The sequence below is a fragment of the Mus musculus genome, chromosome 18 (assembly GCF_000001635.26).
Source record: "Mus musculus strain C57BL/6J chromosome 18, GRCm38.p6 C57BL/6J".
In the NCBI taxonomy this organism is placed as follows: domain Eukaryota; kingdom Metazoa; phylum Chordata; class Mammalia; order Rodentia; family Muridae; genus Mus; species Mus musculus.
In genome coordinates, this window is record NC_000084.6 from 60,860,001 (window position 1) to 60,870,947 (window position 10,947).

A 10,947-nucleotide genomic window follows, 5' to 3' on the forward strand; every position below is an offset into this window, starting at 1 on the left:
TGTGGTTACCAGGGAGTGGGAGGCTCAAAGGGGGTGCATTCTGGAAGCTCATCTGCTCCCTCATTCTCACTCAGCACCCTGCTTGGCATAAGCTATTCAGGGTGATGATTAGCGGAGCTGCAGAAAGCCACTGGGGCGGGCTGAGGAGAGGAAACAGGTAGACAATGTTTTCCTGAATATGTGCATATCCAACCAGGAACAACCCGTCTAATGGTTTCCAAGTTTGGCTGGTGAGTGGAATCTCTGAGCTCTGCAGTAGAAATGCAATTTCAAAGTTCTCCTGCAGCGGCAATTCTGATCCCCAGGCCCCTGCATCTGTATTTCTCACGACTTCCCAGGAGATTTGGAGGCTTCTGGGTTTGGAACCCGTGTGATCACCAGCACACCAGTCTCATGTACCAGAAGACCAGAGAAGGTGTGTCATCCATGGAATCCAACATCCCAATCGCAGTGACCCAGACACACAGCACTTCACTGGCAAATGGAGTTTACTTCCATTTTCCCGGGCTCTTGGCTGGTCAAGAACTTTCTCAACCATCTACTCAAGGGGCCAGAAGGGGTAGTGAGGAATGATGGTGGGAAAAGGTGTGTGTGGGTCGGGTAGCTAACATCCTCATACTGGCTGCCAGCATACGGAAGGCAAGAGTATCTGTATCAGTGGGTGATGCCACTCCGGGCTGGGTTTCACAAGGGATTTATACAGTGCAGAATTCAAACTAATACATACGAGGCAAATTCTAGAAGAACTTTCTTTCATCCGTTTGCTGTTGTATTTATTTATTTATTGAGACAAGGTTTCTCTGTTTAACAGCCCTGGATGTTTTGGAACTCACCATATACACCAGGTTGGCCCCAAACTCACAGAGATCCACCTGCTTCTGCCTCCCCAGTGCTGGGACTAAAGGCATGTAACTTTCTAACAATGGTCGGTGGCCCAGAAGACAGTTAATCTTAGGACAATTGTCCAGCTCCCTGCTTCACCTTAAATTATGAGGTATTTGATGTTTTGAGCAAAACAAGAATAACAGGCAGGTAGCTGCCAAATTCCCATGGTTCATGAAGAAATGATATTAGTAGTATCCAGGACCTTCTAGCTCACTCCCTTCTCTCCTGCCCAGACAGGGTTGCCGACTCTGTCCTCTGAGGGTGAGGGAGTCATTTCTGTACGTAGATTCATGCTTATGCTGCTTGTGGGGGTGTGTGTTCATGAAACAGAGGCAGTATTGCTTTCAGAATCTTTTCCGCTTTTTGTAAATGATAGAATACATACAGCCTTATGAAATGAATTCATGTTCACCCCACATCATGTTTGAAACTGATCTGTGATGATGCACAGAGCTCTGTTGAGTTATTTATTCCTAATATCTAGTTGATTGCATTGTGAGTGAGGCAAAGCTTATTAATCCATTCTCCTGTGGGTGAGCATTGAAGTCATTTTTTAACTTCCCACAATGAACCTCAGTCGGGTGCTCTTACCCACTGAGCCATCTCACCAGCCCCAACTTCCCACAATGAAAACCACTCTGCAGTGACTACTGTTCCTGTGAGTCTTGCCTGGGCCTGGAGGGGACTTAGTGTGAATGCCCTTGGGTTATTCCCATGGCTCAGCTTCCACAGTGCTGGGATTAAAGGCATGTGCCACAACTGCCCACCTACTGCTGGTCTTTTGATGCACAAAATATTAGTGTATTCATATGTGTGCACAAAGTATTAGTGTCTTCATATATGTGTGTGTGTGTATGTGTAATACACTACACACACACAATCCCATATATGGGTATTTTGTCCACATATATATCTGTATATCACATGCATGCCTAGTGAGAGGGTGTCAGATCCTCTGGGCCTAGAGTTATAGATTGTTGTGAATTGCTATGTGACTTCTAGGAATTGAACCTGGGTCTTCTGGAAGAGCAGCCAGCACTCTTATCCACTGAGCCATCTCTTCGCCCCCATTAATGTCTCTGTTGTGGTGTGAGACGTTGTGACCTTCACAGCTGAGGCCGTTTGGCAGCATGGCATACAGTTAAGAGTGAAGCTGAGTGACTTCTGGTCACGTGACCTTGGGGTGAGTTAGTTTTCCTCTGGGCTTCACTCAGCTCCTTGACTAATGAGCCAGACATGGAAGAGCACCCAGTTCCCAAGGATGCTAAGAGGCTTGTAAGGTGGAGGCCAAGGGAGCACTAACACCTTTACAGAGAGCAGGTTTCACGCAAAGCCTTGAGGGAAGGTTCCACCTGAGAACCATCCCCATCTTAACTGACCCGGATCCGTCCGCGGGCTCCCTTTTGAACTTAGCTCAGGAGACACAGAGCTGCTTGGAGAGGCATTGGTGACCTCTCTGGAAAGCAAGGTAGGAAGAAGGGTGTGTCCCTGACCTCTGTACAACCCTCATGCTCACACTGCTTGACCATTGGTGGTGGTACGGTTGAGATGGTATCAGGTGGCTTCAAGGAAAATATTGGTCTAGGGAAAGAAAAGGACACAGGAGCCTGGTTGCTTTCACTCTTACGCAACCACATTCTAAACCTCACAAACAGGTGTCTTGTGGTGAGGGTACCTGTGTCACCTCTAAAGTGGTTCATCGTGGGCACAGCACATACCATATCGGGACAGAACAAGCTGGGTATAGGATAGGCCCTGGGGGCAGCAGCCCCTTGGACAATGTTACGGAGCCTGTGGTCAACAAGTTTACTGTCCCCAAATCAACCTGTTGTCTTTCCCTCTGGGTGGTCAGCCTACCCAGAGAGACCAGGATGCTCCCCGGTAGTGAGGAAAGTTGTTTAAAATGGGGAAGCTTGTGTCTGGAATAGACAATACCTATGCACAGATGGGTGCAGAGAATGACCTCTGTGCCTCTCACGTCATCCCCCAGCCTCCCAGCAGGAATCATTGTTACCAGAGATTTTATATATGTGCATTCATCACATCATAGGGAACATTGGAGATCCACGGTAAATCTTGCTAATTATCCCCCCTCCCATCTCCTCTCTTCTGGATTTAGTAACTGGAATATAATAGGCACCAGACAATGACGAATGGGTGAGTGCACAGGACACCTGATGTCCAACCAGGTTTAGCCTTTTTTATTCTGCATTTCTAGACTCATCCCTGACCTCTGGAGTTTCTTTCTCTTTCAGTATGTCCCTCTAGACGGGTAAATCCAGGCCTTCTTGACCCTGGCATGGAGCCATAATGAGGGAACTCAACGAGCCAGGCAGCTGAACAGCTTAATTGTCATTTCCACCAGCCATGGTTACCAGGGAAACTCGAAAACTGTTAGATTGGGGAGGGGCTTGGGGCAATGTGAAGCTGCAAGACAGGATCTCGGAATGGGGCGGGGGACCTTCCCACAAGTTCCTCAAGACTTCAATTTTAAAATCTCTTTTAGTAATACCTGAAAACAATTAGGTGTTATATTTTTGGATCATTTTGACAGTCTTCTTTATACATACCATGCCTTGGTCACGAGACGTGGAAACCGTGCTGGTGTTTGTATTTATAGTCATGTTGGCACCAGGTTCTGCAATCCCAGTAAACTGAGATTTTGATGTTAATCAATTGAGCAAGTTCCTCTGTGGGGTGTGTGTGTGTGTGTGTGTGTGTAGTGTATGTGTATATGTGTATGCATCTCTGCTAGTGTGTCCAGAACCCAGAGAGGTTATTGCTTTCCATCTTTCTTCTTTTAGGGAGTGCCTCTTCCTGAACCTGGGGCTGTTTCCCCCCCCCCCCCAGAGGTTTACAGCCCCACTGGTTGTTCTGTCTCTGCTCCTTCCAGCCATGCAAGACCATGCCAGGCTTGTTACCTGGATACTGGAGTCCAAATGGCATTGTTTACAGCAAACCACAGTGCTACCCATCTTGCTGGGTGTTCTTTTTGTTTGTAATGGATACAGAACCATGCAAAATCATGCATACTAATGGGTACCATGCTACACCGAGCAGGTACTTATATTTGGGTCTAAGATCTTTAAGACCCCTGAATATACTCTGAGGGAACTTTTCAGAGAATTGTTCTAAGGCACCTGTATGTTATTTAAATTGAGAAATCCTAGTGAAGCAGAGGGTACCAAGCTATGGCAGACAGCCCAGGTTAAAATCCTCCCTCTTCCCTCCTTTCCTTGGGCCAAGGGATTTTTCTGTCTTTTCTGCTTTAATCTTCCCTGCTCCCAAGAAAATAGGACTTTCACCACCTGTGGCAGTTGGGAGAGATGGCCCTGGGGTCACAAGAGTGGGCGATCTGTCCCTGTTCCTTGCAAGCTGTAGCACTTGGGAGAGTGAGCCATGAACTTCGACTAGGCAGCACAGTAGAGCTGGCCCTGATGGAGGGAGTGTAGGTGAGCCAGCCCCGAGAGTTGGGGCAAGAGCACAGGACAGCTGGCCCTGCCACTCATCTTCCCATGAAGTGTTGTGGGTGTTGGGGTGATGCCCTCTCCCATTGTACCTCTCCACCTGTCCTAGTCCGGAGAGCTAGCCCTACCCCCTCACTGACAGGCTATATAGCACTTGGGAGAGCCAGCTCTGCACCTTGCCTGGGGAACACAGTAGAGGTGGCCCTGATGTCAAAGGTATGGGTGAACCAGCCCCGAAGGTGTGAGAGCACAAGAACCAACCTAGCCCTCACAGGGAAAGTACTTGGGAAAGCACCCTGACTAGGCAGCACAGTGGAATTGGCACTGTAGGCATAGGTATAGTGCACTGGCTATAGGGCATGAGAGTAGGAGAGTTGACCTAGCGTCCTGCCATTGGGTGGCGTAGCTGGAGAACTTGCCCTGGTGGTGCAGATAAAGAAGAGCCAGCAAGCTGACCAGCTCAACTACAGGGCTGAGTTGGCCCACCCTAAAATCTATATCATCTGTGAAAGGGCCAGTCCTATTGATCCAAAGCTGCAGGACCTTCATGGCACGGGGCAGCAATGGGATGTCAGGGAGGAGATCCCATGAGATTCCAATATTGATGGCATCACAAAAGCCAGAGATTTGGAACCACGCCAATGACTCATGGCAGTGAACATTTGCAAGTGAAGATGTGTGGACAGAGAGATCTACTGTGGGACACACTGTGATATATTACAGCTTCTACGTTGAGATGTTTTCTATGCTTTGGTGTGTGTGTGTGTGTGTGTGTGTGTTTTATATTTGGAGGGAAAGTTGCAAGGGTGAAGCGTGGATATGAGGGGATGAGGAAAAGAGTTAGCCTGGGGTGCATAATGTGGAACTCACCAGAAATAAATAGAAAGTTAAAAGAAAGAAAAAGAAAATGGGGCTTGCTGGATGGTGTATATCTTTAACTCCAGCACTTGGGTGACAGAGGTAAGCAGATCTCTATGAAGTTCAGGACAACCTGGACTTCATAGTAAGACCCAGTGTGGTGGCTTGAATAAGAATGGCTTCCATAGGCTCATATTTGAATGCTTAGTCACCAGGGAATGGAAATGTTTGAAAAGATTAGAAGGATTAGGAGGTGTGGCCTTGTTGGAGGAAGTGTGTCACTGGGAAGGCAGGGTCCACTGGGAAGGCCCAGGCTCCCTCTCTGCCTGTGGATCAGGATGTAGCTCTCAATTACTGCTTCAGCAACATGGGAGGCTACACGCTCCACACCGTGGTAACAGACTAACCCTCTGAAACTGCAAGTAAGTGCCCGATTAAATGTTTTTTTTTTTTTTCCTGAGAGTTGCCTTGGTCATGGTGTCTCTTCACTGAAACTGAAGAGTGACTAAGGTACCCAGTTTTAGCAATGACAAAGCAAAATGACAAAGAAAGGAATCAAGGCTCCAATTGCCTTCAGCCCAGGATAGCATGAGACAGTGGATTAAAAAGTTGTCACTACCGGCACGTTCAGCTCTCTTGTTTTTTAAGTGTGGAGAAGGAGCCTTGAGGAGGGGAACTGACATTTCCACTACCATCTTGTGGGTTTCTTGTCCTCTGCTACTGGGGCAATGGGTCACTAGCAGTAACGCTGGATTCTAAATCTGGAAAGTATAAGAATAGCAACTCAGGAAGAGCCTGTCAGAGTTTGGGCAAACATATTATGTTTTTATTTGTTAAAGAGATTAAATTAGCAAAGCCAAACAAATAAGTGAGCACACTGCACTCCCCATGGCCAAACCTCTTTTCTCAGAGTAAAAAATAAATTCCTTCTCAGGTGAGAGGTCAGGTAAGAGGCACACAATGCCAAGACAGCCAAGTCCTTCAGTGGTGAATACCTGGGATTCACTTGGCTACACGGAAGGGCCACTTTATTGTAGTCTACAGTTACTTTGGAATGTGGCTTCATTGTTGGGGGTCACCTAGGGTAAGCCAGGGCTCCAGAAAGCAGGGCCATGTCTGGTTACTGCCATTTCTCACAGTTCACCTCTGTGCTTTGCAAATACATAAGAACCAAGTACAAAAGGCAAAGGAATGACCCTTCCTGTTCTTTGTGTTTAAATATTTAGATTAGCAAAGCATTCAAGGGCCCAAAGCAGCCTCCTGAGAGTTTGAGACCCACCAAGTCTACATAGTCAATCCTAGCTCGTCCTGGGCTACAGAGAAAGACATTGTCATAAAACTATAAACAGATTTGAAGGAATCTCAAGAAAGATACATTTCTGACATCCAGGTTCATGTCAGAGAACAAGGGAACTTGGGGCCAAAGGGACTTCTGGTCCAGACTTCAGGGATCAGGGAGGCCTTAGGAGATTGATATCCTGATCTATTGGATCTTCCGAGGGTCAGACTCTGTGCTACTTGCTGGGAGGTCCCAAGCAAAATCAGTCCTGAACCCTAAGAACTCACAGTGTCTACTCACAGGGGTGAAGAAAGGTTTAGGCTTTCGAGTCAAAAGATCAAGTTCTAGTTGGACAACATGTGACTTTGGGCGTGTTCTGTCTTCTCTACAAGAAGCATGAGTAATAGTTAGGAACCCAAGTGATGAATAAGATGCAGCCCCAAGGGACATGGTATTGGCCCAGAGAGAACTCTTAGGACCTTCTGTCCAGTTGGGACTGAGCCCCCTGGAAGCTGGACTGCTGCCTTCCAACTGCCACGGACCCCAGGAGAATGTGTAAGCTGACAGCAGGAAACAGCTGGGGCCCATGTCTCCCATCTGAAAAAGCCAGGTTATTTATAATGGTTTGGCTATTGTGGTTGTTGAAGATGCATCTGTGAAAAACATTGTTGCTATGACTAACCTTATGCACTTCTTTTGTGCCTGTGAGTCAGGGTTCCTCCAGGGTGAACATAACAACAAACAGCAGGAAGGAAGGGATCCAGGCAACCAGGTAAAAGCTATGGCCTGGCGGGAGGGTGGGCGGTGTGTGCATGTGCGTATGCATGTGTGTGTGTGTCTGTCTGTCTGCTTACATACATACTTTCTGAGGTCATGTTAATTTTATAGATGTTGGCTCAAGGGGAAGTTGGGAGGACCCCAGAGGAAGGGCTGAGGCAGCGTACTAGGGCACATAGCAGTGACAGGAGTGAAGGAGACTTGAGAGAGTAGTCCTTTGCCAAGTGGCATGGAAGCATTTCAAAGCAGAGACCTTCAATGCTATTAAAATCATGAGCACTGATGCATACATGCATGCCTGAGATGCATGTCTATCATCCGGGAAAGGAGTTGCTACATGTAAGGAAAGGGAAGGAAATCTACATGATAATGTTGAATTGTTTTCCAAGTTACTTATTCCCTTCCCTAGTCCTCCAGCACTGAATAAACATCTGCTGAGCGTTAGCCCTGCCAGCACTTGGTATTATCTGGTTCCTTAATTTCTTGCCAACCTAGTGGGTGTAAAATGATATTTCGTAATTACCTTAATCTTCATCTCTCTGAATCTTAATATGGTGGAACATCTTGAGCCAGGCTTGCTAACACAGGCTCCTGGAACACTAACATTTTGAAGGCAGAGGCAGGAAGATCAACAGTTCAAGACCAGCCTGTGCTATATAGAGGGAAATAAGGAGGGTGGAGAGATGGCTCAGTAGTTAAGAACACTTGCTGCTCTTGCAAGGCCCCAGGTTCGATTCCCAGGACCCACATGGCAACTCACATGCAACTCCAGTTCTAGGCGACTTGATAGCCTCTTCTGGACTCCAAGGCGCACACAGTGCACATATACACATAATGGATACTGCATATAGCTTATGCACATACATACTAGCAAAGCACTCATCCACAGAAAATAAAAATGAAATATTAAAAAAGCTCAAGCCAGTCACTTGATGGTGGTGTATACCTTTAATTCTTGCACACAGGGGGCAAAGGCAGGCACATCTCTAATTTTGAGGCCAGCCTAGGCTACTCAGTGAGTTCCAGGATGGCAAGGGCTACACAGAGAAACCCTGTCTTGAGGAAAACAGAAACAAAAGCAAAACAAAAGCGCAAATCTCTTCATGTTACAGAACACTCTGCGTAGACGCCTAGTGCCGCAGAGCATGGGCTGGAGAGCGAAGAAACAAGGTTCCCTACAATCAGGGAGCCTGCATGGGTCTAACCTAGGTCATCTGCATATATGTTATGGTTGTGTAGCTTGGTGTTCTTGTGGGACTCCTAATAGTGCGAGCGGGAGAGCTGTTTCTGACTCTTTTACCCGCCTTTGGGACACTTTTCGTCCTCGTGGAGTACCTTGTCATGGTATTGTTCTCTGTAGTAAAACCCTAACTAACTCAGCCTGCATTGTATTTCCCTAAGCACACGATATGGGATATTGGCTACGTGATGGGAAATGTTCTGGGGTCAGATCAGAAAATGTCAGACCTTCTTACACGCGTTCGTGACCGGCCAGGAAGAACGCAACAAACCGGAATCTTCTGCGGCAAAAGCTTTATTGCTTACATCTTCAGGAGCAAGAGAGCAAGAGCAAGAGCAAGAGAGAGAATGGCGAAACCCCGTCCCTTTTAAGGAGAATTATCCTCCGCCTAGGACGTGTCACTCCCTGATTGGCTGCAGCCCATCGGCCCAGTTGTCATCACGAGAAAGGCAGAGCACATGGCGGGAAAACTGCCCCTGCACATGTGCAGATTATTTACTACTTAGAACACAGCTGTCAGCGCCATCTTATAATGGCAAATGTGAGTGCGGCTTCCCACAAGACCTTGGATTAGGTGTTTTACAAACACGATCCGTTGGCTTCCTATAGCAACCATGTGAGGCAGGTGCTGTGACTGTTTCTATCTCACAGGTGAGAAAACCAAGGCTTTGCGGGCTCATGTCTGTTACCCAAGATCCCTCAATTGTTAAGCGACAGAGCCGTCTTCAAATCTAGACAGTATGCTTACAGAGTCACTTTTGTTACCAGCAACAGTTCTGGTGACTGGTCAGGTCATAGGGTCTGGGGGGGGGGGGGGAGAAGGAAGCAGTTCTTACCGTGTAGACCAGGCTGGCCTTGAACTCTCAGAGATCAGCTTGCCTCTAACTGCCTCCTACCTGTTGGCACTGAAGGCATGTACTACCACATTCAGCCAGTCCTACTGTGCGATTTAGCTCTGTGCAAACTTGTGTCCAGACAGCTGATGGAGGTTTAGAATGAAGTAAAAGAACCTCTATCCTTCCAGAAGGAACTTTAGATACTGATTCACTATGGCTCAGTAGATAGTGATGCACAATGAAATGGGCTAGCCAGACCAGGCTTTCTAGAATGTTCTTCGAGAGAAGCAGGTGGGGACAGGGAAAGAAGCACAAACCAGAGGGAACAATGTGGTGGCACACAAAGCGAGAGCCACGGTGAACTGGAGAGGTCAGGACATGGGAGTTCAGATGGGAGGAGGTTCAGTTTACCCAAGTTTCCAACAGTTAGGTTTCTGGGTGGGTGGGACCAAAGTGAGATGAGACTGTCAAGAAAATACCAAGAGCCTGGCATAGGGATATGAGCTTTTAATCCTAGCACTTGGGAGACAGAGGTAGGCAATCTGAGGTTCCAGGCCAACCTGGTCTACATAGTGAATTCCGGGACAGCCAGGGCTACATAGTGAGATCCTGTCTCAAAGAAAAAGAAAAAAAGAAAAAGCCAAGAGGTCACTGGGGACACTGGGGACACTTGATGGGAGAAGAAATGAGGTAGGCGTGTAAAAATAGGGAGTGGTCGTGACGAGTCTGTCTTTGATCTCCCTGATGTCGAGGGTCTCTTGCTGAGACGTCTCCCAGGGCTGACCTTCTCGATTTCCCTCGAAGGAAGGCATATCTTGCTATATAGCCCATCTGCCCCAAAATATTCTGAGCAGGAAGGAGCGGGATCTGTTTTGTCAACGCAGCTTGCAATAAAGAGTCTCATTCAGGGAAGCCAAACAGCTGCTTGACTATTAATAGGCAGGGGCCTGAGCTGAAGCCTGCTGGAGGGGGGGGGGGCTCATGCAGTTCTGCAAAGGTGACCCTCAGTTCTGCCTGTCTGAGTCTTACTCCCCCATGGTGGGACCATTGCCTGGTTCTTATATCTCAGGTCTGTAGTCACCTCAGGTTTCTGATAGAGCGGCGACATGACCTTGCTCTGCTGCAGCGACACTTTCTCCCTGACGCTGAACTGTGGGGAATCAGCTCCTCCATCCTGGCCAGAGATGCAAGCATTCCTAGACTGGATGGGATGTCTGGATGGGGTTACCACAACTGTGCTGACTGACAGTCTAGAAATGGAATGACTGAGCATGGTGGTACATGCCATTAATTCCAGCACTCAGGAGGCAGAAGCAGGTAGATCTCTCAGTTTGAGGCTAGCCTGTTCTACATAGTGAGTTCCAGGACAGCCAGAACTACATAGAGAGACCCTGTTTGGAAAAAAAAAAAGGGGGGGGGGAAGGAGGATTATTGCAGAAACATGACAGTTTGTTGTCAGGAAGAGCCTTGGGGCATTCTTGTTCCAGAATAGGGCTGTGGGGACCCTGGAAGCCCAGACCTGAGAGAGTGAGGTCTGGGGCCAGGGCTGAGGGGGCGGCACTATCTCCTGTTGCTGCCTTCATAACTCATGGCCTCACCAGCCAA

General features: G+C 47.8%; 1 long non-coding RNA gene across 2 annotated transcripts in view; it reads left to right on the plus strand.

Annotated features, from left to right (window-relative positions):
* Positions 1 to 8,826, plus strand: part of Gm41744 — a 9,619-nt gene extending 793 nt beyond the window's left edge. The window contains exons 1-3 of one of the 2 annotated variants that reach the window (XR_877467.2): positions 1,832 to 2,068; positions 7,203 to 7,261; positions 8,668 to 8,826. This is a non-coding gene — a long non-coding RNA (predicted gene, 41744). Of the gene's footprint in view, positions 1 to 1,831; positions 2,069 to 7,202; positions 7,262 to 8,667 lie in introns of those variants that run through there. The other variant, XR_001782534.1, reaches the window with a different exon arrangement.
* Positions 8,827 to 10,947: the final 2,121 nt, after the last annotated feature.